The sequence below is a fragment of the Mastigoproctus giganteus genome, chromosome 9, assembly GCF_048544385.1.
Source record: "Mastigoproctus giganteus isolate SK-2022 chromosome 9, ASM4854438v1, whole genome shotgun sequence".
NCBI classification, from domain to species: Eukaryota; Metazoa; Arthropoda; class Arachnida; order Uropygi; family Thelyphonidae; genus Mastigoproctus; species Mastigoproctus giganteus.
Genome location: NC_143583.1, coordinates 232,925,929 through 232,941,142, shown reverse-complemented (window position 1 = coordinate 232,941,142; position 15,214 = coordinate 232,925,929). Strand labels below are relative to the sequence as shown.

General features: G+C 37.1%; 1 protein-coding gene across 1 annotated transcript in view; it reads left to right on the top strand.

The window, feature by feature from the left end:
- Nucleotides 1–15,214, top strand: part of LOC150081174 (T-cell leukemia homeobox protein 3-like) — a 187,689-nt gene that overhangs the window by 76,278 nt on the left and 96,197 nt on the right. The window lies entirely within an intron of this gene.

Below are 15,214 nucleotides of genomic sequence, written 5' to 3'. Positions count from 1 at the left end.
TAGAAATTATGAACTCACGGAAACTTTTCCCTGAAGGATGGTTTAAAGACATTTTATAGGATATATTCTTATTTAAAAATAACATCACTGCGGTGGAATATAAATACCATTGAGATTACGACCAATATATTAAATACCTTAACCTTATTAATTACGGTCAGATTATCTAAAGAGGATGATCACAAGTTAGTTTTTAATTAAGTACTTTTTTGTAAGTAACGTTACCTAAAATTGTTTCTAAGAAATAACTTATGTCTTCCAAGTTTAATTTGCAGTAGCTGCCAGTAAAAACAGCTTGATTGATAATAGTTGTCGGCCCTTACCAGTAAAAATCAACATGAAACGAACATCATACAGTGAAATTTCAAGCTATCGACCTGCCATAAAAAATACTTCTGGAATTTTTCCCCTTGCGTTAAAGCAGTCTAGTTAAAGTTTTCCAAAACCCATTCTAAAATGACTTTTTTTCCTGGTGAAGTTTTAGCTGCTTTTTCCTTGGCTTGTGATTCACTGTCTGTTTTGAAAAATATTGCCTTATCCATGTGGGCGGTGAACTGCCGCACCGGATTTGAAGACCGTAATTTTCTTATGGTCAACCTAGTGGAAAAAAAGTATTATAAACGGTAAGATGCATAATTACATAATTGCTAGTTAGCATATGGTGTGTGTGTAAAGTTCAGAACTACAATGACATTCAGAGTTCATGATAGTTCTGCTCGCAACAACAAATAAATAAAAGACACGGAAGAAGAAAATTATAAGGTCTAAAATGGGATTAGGTAGACAAGAATATCCTACCGTACAGAAACCTGTTTCATGCTTTGCCGAGCCAGTGCAATGTATCATTAACTGGATTGTTGAGTCAGCAGCTGACGGGGTGATGCGAAATGCGCTGTTTATTTGTTTCAAAGTGAAAAGTCAAAAATACAACACACCTCCGTTGCTTTAAACTTGCAGGAGGAAAAGGTTAAAAGAGTTGCCTGTGTCAAAGAGTGAGGGCTTAATAATGTGGTGCGCGGAACAGTCTCAATTTTTATCGGCGCTTTGTTTCGAAAATTATGAAAAGCAGAAATAAATCGGGCAAGCGAATCAAAAGGTCGTTCTCAGATTCAGGTTATCTAAACTTATGCATTTATTATAATGCATATCTGTTCATTTGATTTTTTTTTTTTTTTTAAATAGCGGTACAATAAATTTATTCAGTACAAAAAGTATGAGAAATGCGCACTGTCTTCTGTGTAGCCTTTTCAATGCATTTCCTTTTGCCCTTTTGCGAAGTTCTGGAACCTCCATTGGCCTACTGGAGGAATATATTAAAATAGGCAGCGGGGCTCAGACGGAGGAGCGCAGGTTTTCTTTCTAAGTCATTCTTCTTGGATGGGGGGGGGGGGTTCCTTGTGTCAAATATGCTCTGTCCTGTGAACAAACGCAATTTATACACGTTACGCGTTTCTGTCAGTAAGCAAATGGATTGGTTTTTCGGTAAATTTTTATATTAACGACATCGTGTAGGGTAAAATAATAAAATCAGAACTAATTTCTCAGTTTCTTTTAATACACGTGTAGAGTAATACACCTGCTCAGTCTAAAGTGGAATTAGTTTGCAACGCTAATATTTATGACAACGGGTACAGCAGCGCGTAGTTAACGATGAACGAACATTTTTTTCGTGTTGAAATGATTCAAATTAGTATGATGCTTACATGTGATCACTCCCGAACCACAGGTTTCCTTTACTGCCAACATGAAGCTTCAAATCACCTTACAGAGTTGTCTGTTTCATCCAAAACAAATGTGCTTTGAAGACATGTAGGATTTACTTATGAAAAATTTGTATTTTGTAGGCATTACTATGACCTTTAATATTATTTAGAATTGCATTTACCTCATTTGTGTTATGTTGAATTCTTCTTTGCTTCTTCGATTTTGGGTGTAAGCAGTGAAATTGTTTTGTGGAAAAGTGGCACGTTGGTGTTGGTTTGAGTTGTTAAGATAATTTCATCAAAGCAGTTACACGCTTTGCTTTGCGGCCTTACCAAAAAAAAAAAAACACTACCCACAAAAAGAGTACTTAACTTTTAAATTAAATTAAATTTAGAAAAAAATGTATCTGAGATGTCTACACTACTTCGAATTAAATTCAGAAAACATTGAGATCTGCAACATTGCGTAATCCCTGGTGACAAATGTACGTTGCTAGAAAAGAACTTTTCAGCTTGGTTGTTGTAACAAACTTTAATGGACATTATCAAGGGTTTATTACAGAACACAAGGGTCGTATTTATGTCTATATAAATGAGAGAATTTTTAGAGGTCGTGATTTGTGAGGGAGGGCGCCCCTTGCAAACTTCAGGTCCAGATTCATTAATTAGGTTTTTATTTCGAAGAAAAGCGCTTTAGATCTCAATAGATGCTGCATTCATTATATAATTTTTAAATAAATAAAATCAGTTTTGATTTTATTTATTTGAAAATTTTTTCAGGGCCTGAAGCCGACCGGGCTAGCCAGGTGGGTTAAGTGCCTGCCTGGAAAACCCAAAGGTTGGGGGCCCGAATCTTGCCTCGGGCTTCGATCAGAGTAAAATAAAAAAAAAACTTTGGGAGGTGCATTATGGCCACAGAAGCCGATGCTCCAACAACTAACAAAAAAAAAAAAAAAAAAAAAAAAAAATGGGCCTGAGAACGAATATTTTGTCTTGAATTTCTAAATATGCCGCTAGTTAACGGTGAAAATCGCCCAGGATATTTCTTGTCATTGACACAACCAGTCTCATGTTCAAAGCAGGAAATCCAGAAGTTCTAGTCTGAGTACCTTCTGACATCATAATTAAGAATGTGGTATAAAACTACGTTCTTATCAGTGTGAAAGAGCTATCCACTTTCGTTGAGGGCCCACATGAAACTGATGCAAAATGACCTTTTGAGGTCATCGCTTGTACCGTACTTATTGAACATACGGCGTTGCCACATAATCGTACTTGCGATTTAAAAATATTTAGTATTAAACCCGTAAAAATGGACAAGTTGAGTTGCTTTGGCTCACTTGTGTACGTGCGAATATATATTATTATATAAAAAAAGCACATATTTCTATAATTAATGGAAAAAAATTATTTTTTGTTTGATGTATATTAAAAGTTAACTGCAGCCATTATCAACCCACTGCAGGATGGAGGCCTCCTCGACAATTCATGCTGAGGGAAATGGACCATAATCTGCCACGCTGGTCCAGTGCGGGTTGGCAGATCGACCGTATTTAGCAGTCAGGGGCTTGAACCCCGGTCTATTCAAAGAGCGTGTGCTACTGCACTCCCGCTACTGACCACTCGGCTACGGATATGTAATTAACCGCAAATTCACATTGAGAACAAACATAAGAGCATTAATCTGCACATTACCAAATCCTGAGAAATATTCTCGTCAAAATAAACTTTAAGGCATAAACCATTACCTAAAATGTTTCTCTGCTAAAGACAAGTCGGAAATTCGCGAGGGTTTCCATTTCTCTCGCTTTCAGACGTTACTATATCCAGTACGGCATGCCGAATTTACTCTGTACAAGGGCATAACGTATTTAAGGTTACAGCGTGTAACCAAATGGGGTGATACGTGATCGCACGAGTTATCGCGAGAAGTAAAATCTTAACAACTGTTCATAATTCTGAAGGAAATCGTTTCGAAGCGCTGAGGTCAATGGGCACAGGAGGCTCCCATTTAACCGCTATAGCGGCGTTATCCCTATCGTGTCTCTCGCTATCTGTATTTAGATCCATACATGCAGTATATTTAAGTGTATTATAAGAGCTGTTCTCGCAAGAAGGCGAGACGTTGCCACGCGTAAGGATGGAAGTCTCCACTTGTGTGTGGTGAATGTTCACAGAATGTTTGACTGCATAAACGGAATTATTTAGTATCGCTTTCCCCCTTTTTCAACTCCATAAAGCTGTTCAGACTATAAAATGGAGAAGTTTTGCTTAGGTTCCCGTCTGTTGTTTTCATTGTGTCATGCGGCGTATCAAACACTTCGGTAATATGGCCACATTTTCCAACAACTTCGCCACCAAAAAGTAAGTAATAAAGAGGCCGTGTTATAAATATTTAAGGAGACACAAAAATATGCACTAACGGACGTAGCGTAAGACCTTCATTCGAGGTGATAGCGGACTCGTAGTCACGACGCAATTTTTGACAAAAACGGTTGTGTAAGAAAAGACGCTGTGAGAACTTCTGGACTGCATTTATTGGGAAATAAGTCTCCCCTGGACCATATCGCAGAACATTTATTCCACAGCAAATGCAATCACTATGGTAATAAAGGTAAAATGTTTCCGTATGTGGAGCTGAGCTGTTAACATACTATCGTGTTCCGACAGCGGTACGATAGCGTAAAAGAGAGAGAGAGAGAGAGAGAGAGAGAGAGAGAGAAATCGAACTCGTCGATTTCACCTTACGTTCTAAGAGTGCTCAATCTACCTTTTGCAGATTGAGTACTTTTAGCACAAGAATCCTGAAAATATAACTTGTTTATCAACCTCTGTTTTCAGGATTTTTACCATCATCTGCCCCGAAGTTTTAAAAACATGTGGCACTTGAGCGAATTCTCATCGGCTTCTGAATACTTCATCATAATTTATCGCTACATAAGAGAATTATAATTAAAAAATTATTATCAAAGTGTAATAAATAAAACCAGCGATTACCATTCAGAAAGTTATTTTTTATCTTTAACTTTCCCTTTAATATTTTTTACTAGAAATCGATATGTAAAGAACCATTAAATCTTCGAATCTCTTTTCAGTAATTAATAACAGGACTTTTCTTGTACCTGGTCACCTACAAACAGAAGTTTATACTAAAAACATGCTTAGCGAAATATTTTCTTTCATTCGTGTCACCCTCGCCGCGGGGTGCTTTGCAATTGGACGACGATTAAAAGCAGTTTCCTGTTCGGAACGACTCGATATCATTAATGTAAGCGTTGGTTTGATTTTATCTAAAAGGACACTAGTTTTTCTGGTAATGTGCACGTTTATTTATATTCAAATTACAATTGAAAATTATAAAGAACGTAAAATAAAATAAACCAAACAGGAAAGGGGAAGTAAAGGTATTAAGACATAAACAGTAGCCGATACTGCTGGCTTATGTTTTTATTTTGTTTTATTTTGAATTATCGGATATATCAGGGCTTCATGTGGAGGATGTGCATTTTGCTGCCTCTAATGACAGCTTAATATTTATTTATTTTCTTTTATTTTATGTTAAACTTTAAACCATTATTTAAATATATATATATATATATATAATATTACCCGCACAAATCAATAATACATACATTACTGTTTGTTTCAGTCAATATTGTGCCTGTAAATTTCGTGTATGCTCTGGTCAGATTAATGTTTTGTTGGACAAAAACTAGGGTTTTAGGAGAGTAACCCAGTAAAACTCCAGATCAACTAATTTGGCATGATATAAGAAAAACGCCCATAAAAATTCCTTCAGATCCGAAACCGGACCTTTTCCAATCGGTATTATGAACATCGCTGTTTCTGTAGATAGTCTGCCACTGTCTCCTGAAACACTTTTGTCATCTTTCTTCTAACTTTCAAATTGCTTTTTCCGAAGTTTTGTGGTTGGTTTCGACACAGAATTTCACGGTTTCCACAATTCTCTGGTATTTTGAAGGTTTTTCCGCCCGAGGATGGGAATTAGAAGGTGGCTGGACTATACGTTTTGTAGCGCTTCCGTCTGAGATCTCATTGTCACTGCAACTGTGTGACTTCTGACAATGTCTTGGTGGTAACAGGTATCTTTTGGATGAATATTAATCTTTAGATTTTTAGAGTACTACCAGCTTCATTGGAGTTCGTTTACCACAATTTCATTACTTCCACCGATGGTTGTCACCACTTATGCACTTGTGATTATGATGATTGCCATCATACTATAATATACTGCGCTTTAAATCGGATAAAAATTTCTTCTATAGCTGATGGTTATAGGAAAATATCTGCCCAGCTCCTTAGCATCCGTATATTTCATAATAAATAAGAAATAAAAAAAAAATCACATTAAATCTCCTTTGTATAATATCATCCAGAGATGTTTTGAAATACTAAAAAATACAAAGAGAAAAACGAGAGAAGATTGAGAAAAATTAAAATGCTGGTATCTGATGTGGATATTAACAATCCTGAGGCTCTCATAGGACACCAACAAAATACTTCGAAATTAAGTAGTGGGCAACCCTTGCGCTAGATGGAACTTGGCCACGTTGTGAAACAAGCCGATAGTGGTTCCCCCCTCAAGACAAGATTCGAGCCATTTATGCGTGGTATGAAAGATCGGCGATCGACGGAACAACAATCTATTGTTCTAACCAGGAGGGCACAGTGAAATGCCATATCTGAACGCTTGCAGATCAGACACACACCTAGCACTGCTTCACGGAGAGGGGCACTTTGAACTCTAGGCAGTTTGAACTCTAGGCACTTTGAACTCTAGGCAACTTTAGACGATAGTCAGTATTCCTCGTGTCACTTCAACACTTTGTTGATTACATGCAGCGTCGCGTCGGTTGAAGCAAGGATTGAGGCCGTGGCGGTCCAACGCTGTTGCTTCCAGGTCCTAATTGTTTGTTTGTTATTTGGTTTTTAGGACCATTTAGCAACTAAGGCCATATTGCTCCTGGAATATGCGGTGGTCATTCCCTTGACCTTTCCGCATCCTCCCTATTTGGTGGTGACGGGCTCGAACCCCGCTCTAATCAAGAAGCGGGTGCTACGCACTGCTGCTCCTTCCCATCTGGCTACGGAGGCGCCCCCAGGTCCTAATAAAGTGGCTAGGTAATCCATATGAAATCTGAAAACTGACTATTATGTTATGGACTTCAGTTCTTGACCTGCCGGGTGTGCCTCGCTCTAAGCGTGTGGGGTAGGATTTCCGGAAAAAGACGCATTTTGGTTGCTGTTGTCGAGTAAGAATGTTTAATAAAGATACGTGAATATCGTGTTTAGTTTAGAACAGATTCTTCCTAAACTGGAACTTGGACAGGGTCGTACTATTTTTTTGTCATTTCGAAAGGCCAGAATATGTCTTTGTGTGTGTGTGTGTGTGTGTGTGTGTGTGTGTGTGTGTGTGTGTGTGTGTGTGTGTGTGTGTGTACAAACTGTGTAATGTAAGTGTAGTGTCCAGTAGGGCTTGCATAAAACCGAGTTTAACTGAAGTTTACTTTTAAAACCGGTTTTAAAACCGATTTTCTCAGACTTAGGGAAAATAAGTAAAAGCTTATAACACAGGTACTTATTTTATCTTGGGTAGATCTTGGGTAATCAAATCTTTTAAACAAAATCTATCACCTCTTATAGTAAAAAAAATAAAAAAATTAAAATGCTCCAAAAAGTAACCAGCTTGAGATTATACAAAATTACAAATTGTATTCAAATCATTTGAATAAAAACTATCTTCTCGTATAGTAAACAAAAAAATAATAAGCCCTATAATAATATTAATAAATAAATAAAAGTAATGTGAAAAAAAAACATCTTGGGGAAATTACTTTACTATTTATTGCTCAGCTTTTTTCTGAAAATGATCCTTTAAAAAACACAGTATATTAAGCATTTTTCCTGATAGACTTGACCTTATTTTTGTGTTAAAGAGACCAGTGATCGAAAACACTCTCTCAGATTGGACACTTGTTGGTTTAATGGTCAGCAGTGCTCTATAAACTTTCTCCAGCTTTTCGCTTCTACTGCTAGTCGCCTCCAAAATTTTAAATTTTTGCTGATTTCCAATTCACTCGGATATTTTGAAGGCTCTTCAGTTAATCTCTTTATTACACTATCATACTCTCGAATGGGTGTATCTCCAACATCGGAACTAGACGAGTCTGTTTTTTTCTAAAAGAACAGTTCGTTTATTTTCAGTTTCTTCATTCAACGCTAAGACTCCTTCGGAATGTTTTGCAAATAATCTCTGATAAATCTCTTTAGCATGCTTTTTCAAAACTTGCTTACTTGGAAAATCAAAAGTTCTTGAACGTGAATCTTCTTTCCTAAACTTTTTGGGGTTGTGTAGATAGCTCAGCAAAGCCACAGTTTGGCAATTTCGTCTTGCATTGTAACGCTGCAAAAGGCTTTGGTGAAACTTTAAAGCAAATGGGTTTTCTGCTGTATCAAGCTTAGCAAGCAGAAATTCTATTGAAGACTCTGCTTTAAGTCTGTATCTACAGAATCATTTCAACTGGTCGCAAAGTTTCACATAGCAATTCAAGTGTTTCCACTCATCGTCAGACACAGCTTCAGTTAACAGTACTGCACATAGAGCATTTGGAATGCAATTTTTCAAATAGAATGTGCTATCCCATCTAGTCTTGCAATCAAAATTTTGTAATATGTCATTTTTGGTAGGCAATTTTCGAAAAAGCTTGCAAATTTTTCTGACTTTTTTATTCCTGACTTTTTTTTTTTGATTTTTTAATTCCTGACCTTGTTAATAGTTTGTGCAATATTGGCCACTGGATTGAAGAAATAAACGAGCATATCGGTAAAGTTGGTTTGATAAAGCATGCCTTGCTGTCTTTCTTCAACTTCTTCATCATCACTACTTTCTTCATTATTTTCATTGTCTTTGGGAGACTCAGAGACTGTGGCACCATAATTGATTGCTTTTTCATAAAGTACATCTATAACTGACAGATGTATACAATGGGCTATACATTGTTGATGATTAGGCGTAATTTGCTTGCCAAGCTTTCAGTTAATCCTGAGGGATAACTACAGACAGTTAATTTGACTTCAGTGGTAGGAAAACGATTGCTGCTCCATCGGTGGTGCAGGCAAAAATATCCTCATCCAAGTTCAAACCAAATTCCTTCAAGTGTCCATTCACAATTTGCTCAGTTCTTCTGCTATCAAGTGAACCATTAATCTCAATAAGACCTAACGACCAACGATTGTCTTTTGAATGCACATTTATATTCATATACCTTTTATTTTGTATAGACGTATATTCGTCTAGAGTCAATGCATGCATCCAATACCGTGCATCCAAAACCAATGAATTTTTGAAATGCTGAATGAGTTCTTTCTTAGTTTTATAATAATTCAGAACCATATTTTTAATTCCATTCACCGAGGCTGGTGGTAATTTATCGTATTTCTTTCTCTGAAGGTGAAGGCTTGATTGTATAAACTCACTCTTGGCAATTGAATTAAAAGAAAATCCATCTAAAGCAGCTAATTTTGAAATCTCTCTTCCATAAATTTTTTAACGATAAAGTTTTCTAATGTTCTTACCATTTTTATGGAAGGTTCACTGTTATCTTGTTTAATGTCAATCTGATGCATTTTCTTTAAATGCAACATCAAAGATGATGTAGATCCTCCAGACGACTTCATTTCTTCTGACATTTCGAACATTGAGCTTCATCTTTGCTTTTTCGAGCAAAATAATTCCATACAATTTTAAATAAAAATATTGAAGATAACAAAAGGCGCAATACTATGCATCACTCCCGCAAGCACTGAATGAAGAGTCTAAACGAGGCAAGTTTCAAAATTTTCACGAAAGAAATTTTTTATTTATTTACTCGCAATTTTTTTCCCCAATTAAATCTATTGTATTTTCAAAATTACATAAAAGCTAAATTTGGTGAAGCTGCTTTTTGGTGAACATTTGATCGCAAATTTAATAGGAATAAAGAAGCAAAAAATTTTCTACGATTGAAATTTGATGCAATATTCAGCGAATCTGTTTCTAGTGGGTAACCATCAATAAGGCGCGTTCCATAACTTGCCTGCGAACAAGATAGATGGAACGGAGAAATGTTGAGCATTTTCTTTTACGCTATCGCTCCGACTCACTCAGTCGTAAATGAGTACCCCTGCATCGTGCCATGATACAGGTGGGAAGATAAAAAAGGTACCCCTCCTAGATTGGGGCCACTTGCCCATGAGATTCGTACCTAAACATAAAATAAAATAAAAAACATGTTTAAAACATAAAGCAGTTGAACGATCCAGACAAACGAACAAACAAAAGAAAATGTGCGTAACAAAAAACTATATTCGAGGGCTAACTAAAAAAATATTCGAATCCGGTTTTAGAAGCTCGGTTTCGTTTTTAACAACTCAATATGAAAACCGATTTAACCGGTTTTATAAAACCGGTTTGCAAGCTCTAGTGTCCAGAGGTTTTTTTGTTCTATGGCTAGTTCTCCAATTTTATTGGATCAAAAACTCGTCCAAACCTTGCCCGAAATCGGCTAATTAATTCGGCCACGAATTAATCAAATGCATCAAAAGCCTATATCAGTTCTTATTGACAGGATTCGAAAGCAATCCTTTACTAGACGTGTGTAGCAAAGGATTGTTAGAAGTGTGGAAGAAGAGTGGTCGTAACTAGTATGCTACCCGCACGTGGGCAAAAATAATATTAGATAATTAGACGATAATATAATATTATATTATCGTCTCCCAAATTAACAAAGGAAGTTCAAAAGACCATGAGGGATAACTACAGACAGTTAATTTGACTTCAGTGGTAGGAAAACACCATGGAATCTGTGATTACCCGACCATTTAGATAGGAATGGTATCTACAATGGATCCGTGAGGAGGAGGGTGATTCTTGCCTGACCGTTAATTATTATTGTAAGCAGTTAATTATTATGTATTATGGCGAAGTTAAAAAACACTTTGGTGCAAGAAATAACTTTGACATTATCTTGATTTCAACAAAGCTTTGGGTACGTTCTCCTTTATATATATATATATATATATATATATATATAAACCGAAGCAAATTGGGATTACATGCAAGATATTTCATGGAATCAAGGGCTAAAAGACGGGGATTATTCAGAAATGAATATTCCTAATGATGAACTCCACAGGGATCAGTATTGGAGTCACTTCTATTTCTCATCTTCCTTAAGGTAAGTTGGCAAAAGTTCGCTAATAATTTAAAAGTAGAAAGGCGGTTAACGGTGGGAATCAGGTTGTTTTCTTCAGAATGACTGAAATCGATTGTACAAGTAGTCTGAAAAATTTTAGCTGCAATTTATTGTTTGTAAACTTAAGGTTTTCCACCTGGGAAACAGAAATCCAAGAGTTACTTACTACCTAGGGGAGCGTGGAGTTGAAAGTGGACAGGACGGAAGGAATTAGAGGTTACTGTTCAGTCAGACATGAAATTTTCCATGCAGTGCAAACAGAGGCACTGGGAAGGCGAATGGTGTCCTGTTTGATATATATATATATATATATATATATATATAGGATCTTCTCAAGTAGGGATTGTCTCTTTTATAAGAAGATGGCGGGACTGTATTTAGAATATTGTGTTCAGGGCTGGAGGCCACACTTGAAGAAAGACACAGAGCTTCCAGAAAGGATTTTCAGGGCAGAGACACCAGATTAATTAATTAAAATAAAATTAGAGCTCATAAACCTGAAACGTGTAATTTTCATGAGCTTATTGCAACTGTAAAGACCAGTCTATTGAGCACGTGCTAGTGGCTTTTCTGTTTGCGTAATGCTAGCCACCGCGTAGACGTCGTTACTGAGTTAGAAAATCCTTAAGTAATAGGACTCCACCTATTACTTACTAAGTTTTTCTTTCTTTTTTTTTTTTTTTTGGTTTTATTATTTTTTCATTGATTTTTGTATAGAACGTTTTAATTATTTATGCCCGAGGTGCAATTTAAAGTTTTAATTGATTTAATGAAGTTTCCAAGATTTGTGCGAATGGGAATCTTCGAGCATCCCTCGTACTGATTTCTTACGCGGAAGGCTACAGCCTCTTTGGAACGTGCGTATGATTCGTCGGAAGGCAGGAACTACTCGGTAATTCATTGGCCCTTGGTTGTTAGCGCTCGCGGCAGGTTGCCGTTAAACGAGTTGCAACTGTTAGGGGTTTTCAACCGATGGGTGCACTCTGTGGGTGCCGTTCTAACCACAGCAAAGAGTGAGAGATGCCATTATTCCTCCGCTTCAAATGTAAAATGAAGATCTCGCTTTGAAGCAGATAATCAGCCAGTTTAGACTCGTTGTAAAATTCACTTTCATTTCTTTTTATTCAAAGTTTTTTAAAACCTTTCACGCGTCCTCCGCGTTGATAACGTTTTGAAAATTTAACGCAGCTGTCGTCAAAAACTGCATTTCATAGGTGTTTATCACAGACATCGCAAAACTCAGCTGAAAATTGCGGGACATGAAAAATGCGTTTGAGATCGTAAGGAAATATGGAATTTGTAGCTTATCGGTGGATTAATGTCGCTAATTACAGTCTGAATATATTACGAATCCACAGTTTTAATTAGCAGCAACACTTCTGCTCAGCTGATGATATGATGCTCGGAATTAAAACGTTGGGGGGAGGGAACCCCTCACATCTCGGACTGCTTTCACTTTATATATATTTTTCTAAACACTCTTCCAAAAAACTGTTCAGAATAATTTCACAATCACTTTGTAAATTAAATGAAATCATTCAGAAGGAAAAATTAAATGAAAACATTTTTATCGAGATATAATACCACTGCTCGTCCTTCCGATGAAATTTTATCAAGCAAAGATGGCATTGCCACGTGCTTTTTTCTTACATTTCAGTACTCTATCCCCAATGAAAACCTGTGGAAGTTAAACTCAGCTGTCAACGTTTTCCTCGAAGGAAATAACTGCAGAAAACGCGTGTACTATTGTACCTCGCGCTTGCCCACTCGAACGCCATTTCAGGAGCAGAAATCTGTAGATGAAGTGGGAAATGAAGAAAAAGAAGAACAAAATGAAGATAAAAAATTAAATTACACTGAAGCAGAAATTGCCTCGATACTCTTAAAATTTAGAAGACAGTGCCCTGTCTATGATTTATAGGCCCTTTGCCAATAGGGACTTTTATAGGACTTTTGATAAATCATTATCCTCTTTATAAAGCGCCCTCATGGGGGGGGGGGATAATCACGGCCTCCCTTACACCGGATGAAAGAAACTTGAAAGAGACCAGTCGATGACACGAGGACTCTTTATGGGCCTTTTTCACAATGTGGCTGAATTAGTAGTGGCATTGGACTGCCTCTTCCCTCTATTAGTCCAAATTAGTGAGGTCCTACTCTATCTCATATAGCTGTTCACAGCTACCTTGTAATAATTCTTATGAATACAGTTAATTAAAGCTAATATTATTTTACTGGCGCCGGGTGACGGGAAGGTACCCGTAGTAAAATTTCAATTTATAACTATTTGGAGCTGAACTTGATTCGATTGATTCTGGCTCTAGTTTCCCCAGAGAGTTCTTATTTTGTGATTAGTATATGTAATGCTCTGGTGTTATCTGCATATGAGAAAGAGTGGCAAAGGTGAAACCGCCAAATCTGGGTAGCGCAGTGGATTAAGCAGTTGGCCACATAGTACACAGGCGCCTCCGTAGCCAGGTGGACAGGAGCAGCAGTGTAGCACACGCTTCTTGATTAGACCGGAGTTCGAGCCCGTCACCATCAAATACGGAGGATGCGGAAAGGTCAGGGAATGACCACCGCATATCCCCGGAGCAATATGGCCTTAGTTGCTAATGCTCCTAAAAACAAAATAACAACAACAACAACATAGTACACAGAACAGTGTTCAAGACGACCATAGAAACATATATGTTTTAGGCGGCCATTGGTCAAAAAGATAGTAGTACTTGCGTTGAATTGACCGTGGGCTGACTGAATAAGCGAGTCAAGTGACTAAATAAGGCGATGTTTTTGTCTCTCTACTTTATGACTCTATATGGCATCCTGAAGTATAGCTGATTTTTTTATCTAGAACTTTCCAGTGAGTTCCATATGATAGATCGATAGCCTGACAATTGATCGATTGGTTTCTGTTAATCATGAGTGAAAACTTTTAGCAATCAACGTGTCAGTACTGAGGGCTACCGCAAATTAAATTTTACATAATGGACTTCCAACTGTTTTCATTAATCTATTATAGACAACCTAATCTTATTTAATGGCATTTCGTTTCCTAAATAATTAAGCAAAAACTAATCACTAATTATTCTGCCCTCATGGAGTAGCACAGTGCATAAAGTCATTGTCCTGCCCATACCGAGTGGAAAGGCCCGACCTAGAACACGTCAATTTTTACGCGAAGAATTTTTACGCGCTTTTTTCACAGTGGCTGAGTTAGTCGGTCACAGATGAGGGTTTGCATGATTTTTTATCCAAGAAACGCTGTTTTTCGTTTAGCAGACAGCCAGTCGACTTAGTATTCGCAAATTACAGAAACTATGTACAACTAATGAATATAAAAACAAATGAATGTAAAACACGATTATGCCGGGCATTTGTGGGTTATAAAAAGGCATTTGACTCCATACAGCATAAGGCAATGCTTTGGGCATTGGAAGGACAAGGCATAAATACCACATACATTATGATTTTGAAGAAAATGTATGAGAACGCTACCTCCTTTAAGGCATATTATAGCCATTAAAACAGCTACCTCCTTTATTAGATGAGACAAAGACAGTAGCAAATTTAAAATTAAGAAAGGAGTTCGACCAGGAGACACTATCTTCAAAGTTGTTTTCTGCTGCCCTTAAGGAATCTGAAGATTACACTGGTCGCAGAAACGGAGTCAATGTGAATGGAGAGTACCTAAACCATTTACAATTTTCAGATGACATTGTGATCATCATCCATGATCCCAAAGAATTGGAGGAAAATTTAAAATAAGGATTTCGGATTAAAGATGAATATGATTAAAACAAAAGTAATGATGAACAAGTATGCCACAGGAAGGGATATAATCACTGAAGGAGCAGTAATTGAAAAGGTGGATTCATATACTATACTTATCTGGGACAAGTCATTAGCTGTAATAATGATAAATGGCTGAAAGTCAAGAGATGGATAGCGTTCAGGAAATATAGTCACATACTGAGGAGCAATATCCCAATTTGTCTGAAACGTAAAATAATGAACCAATGTATACTCCCCACCAGGACTTATGGAAGTGAAACTTGGGCATTCACCAAAAAGAATGGAAGAGAAGCTGAGAACGACACAGCGAAGAATGGAACGAATTATATTGGGAATCAGACTGCTAGATAAGAAGAGAAACATGGATTAGGCAGCAAACTCAAGTAAAGGACATGAACTAAAATGGTCTTGGGTACGACACATAGCTCGAAGACATGATGACAGATGAACTAAGAAAATAAC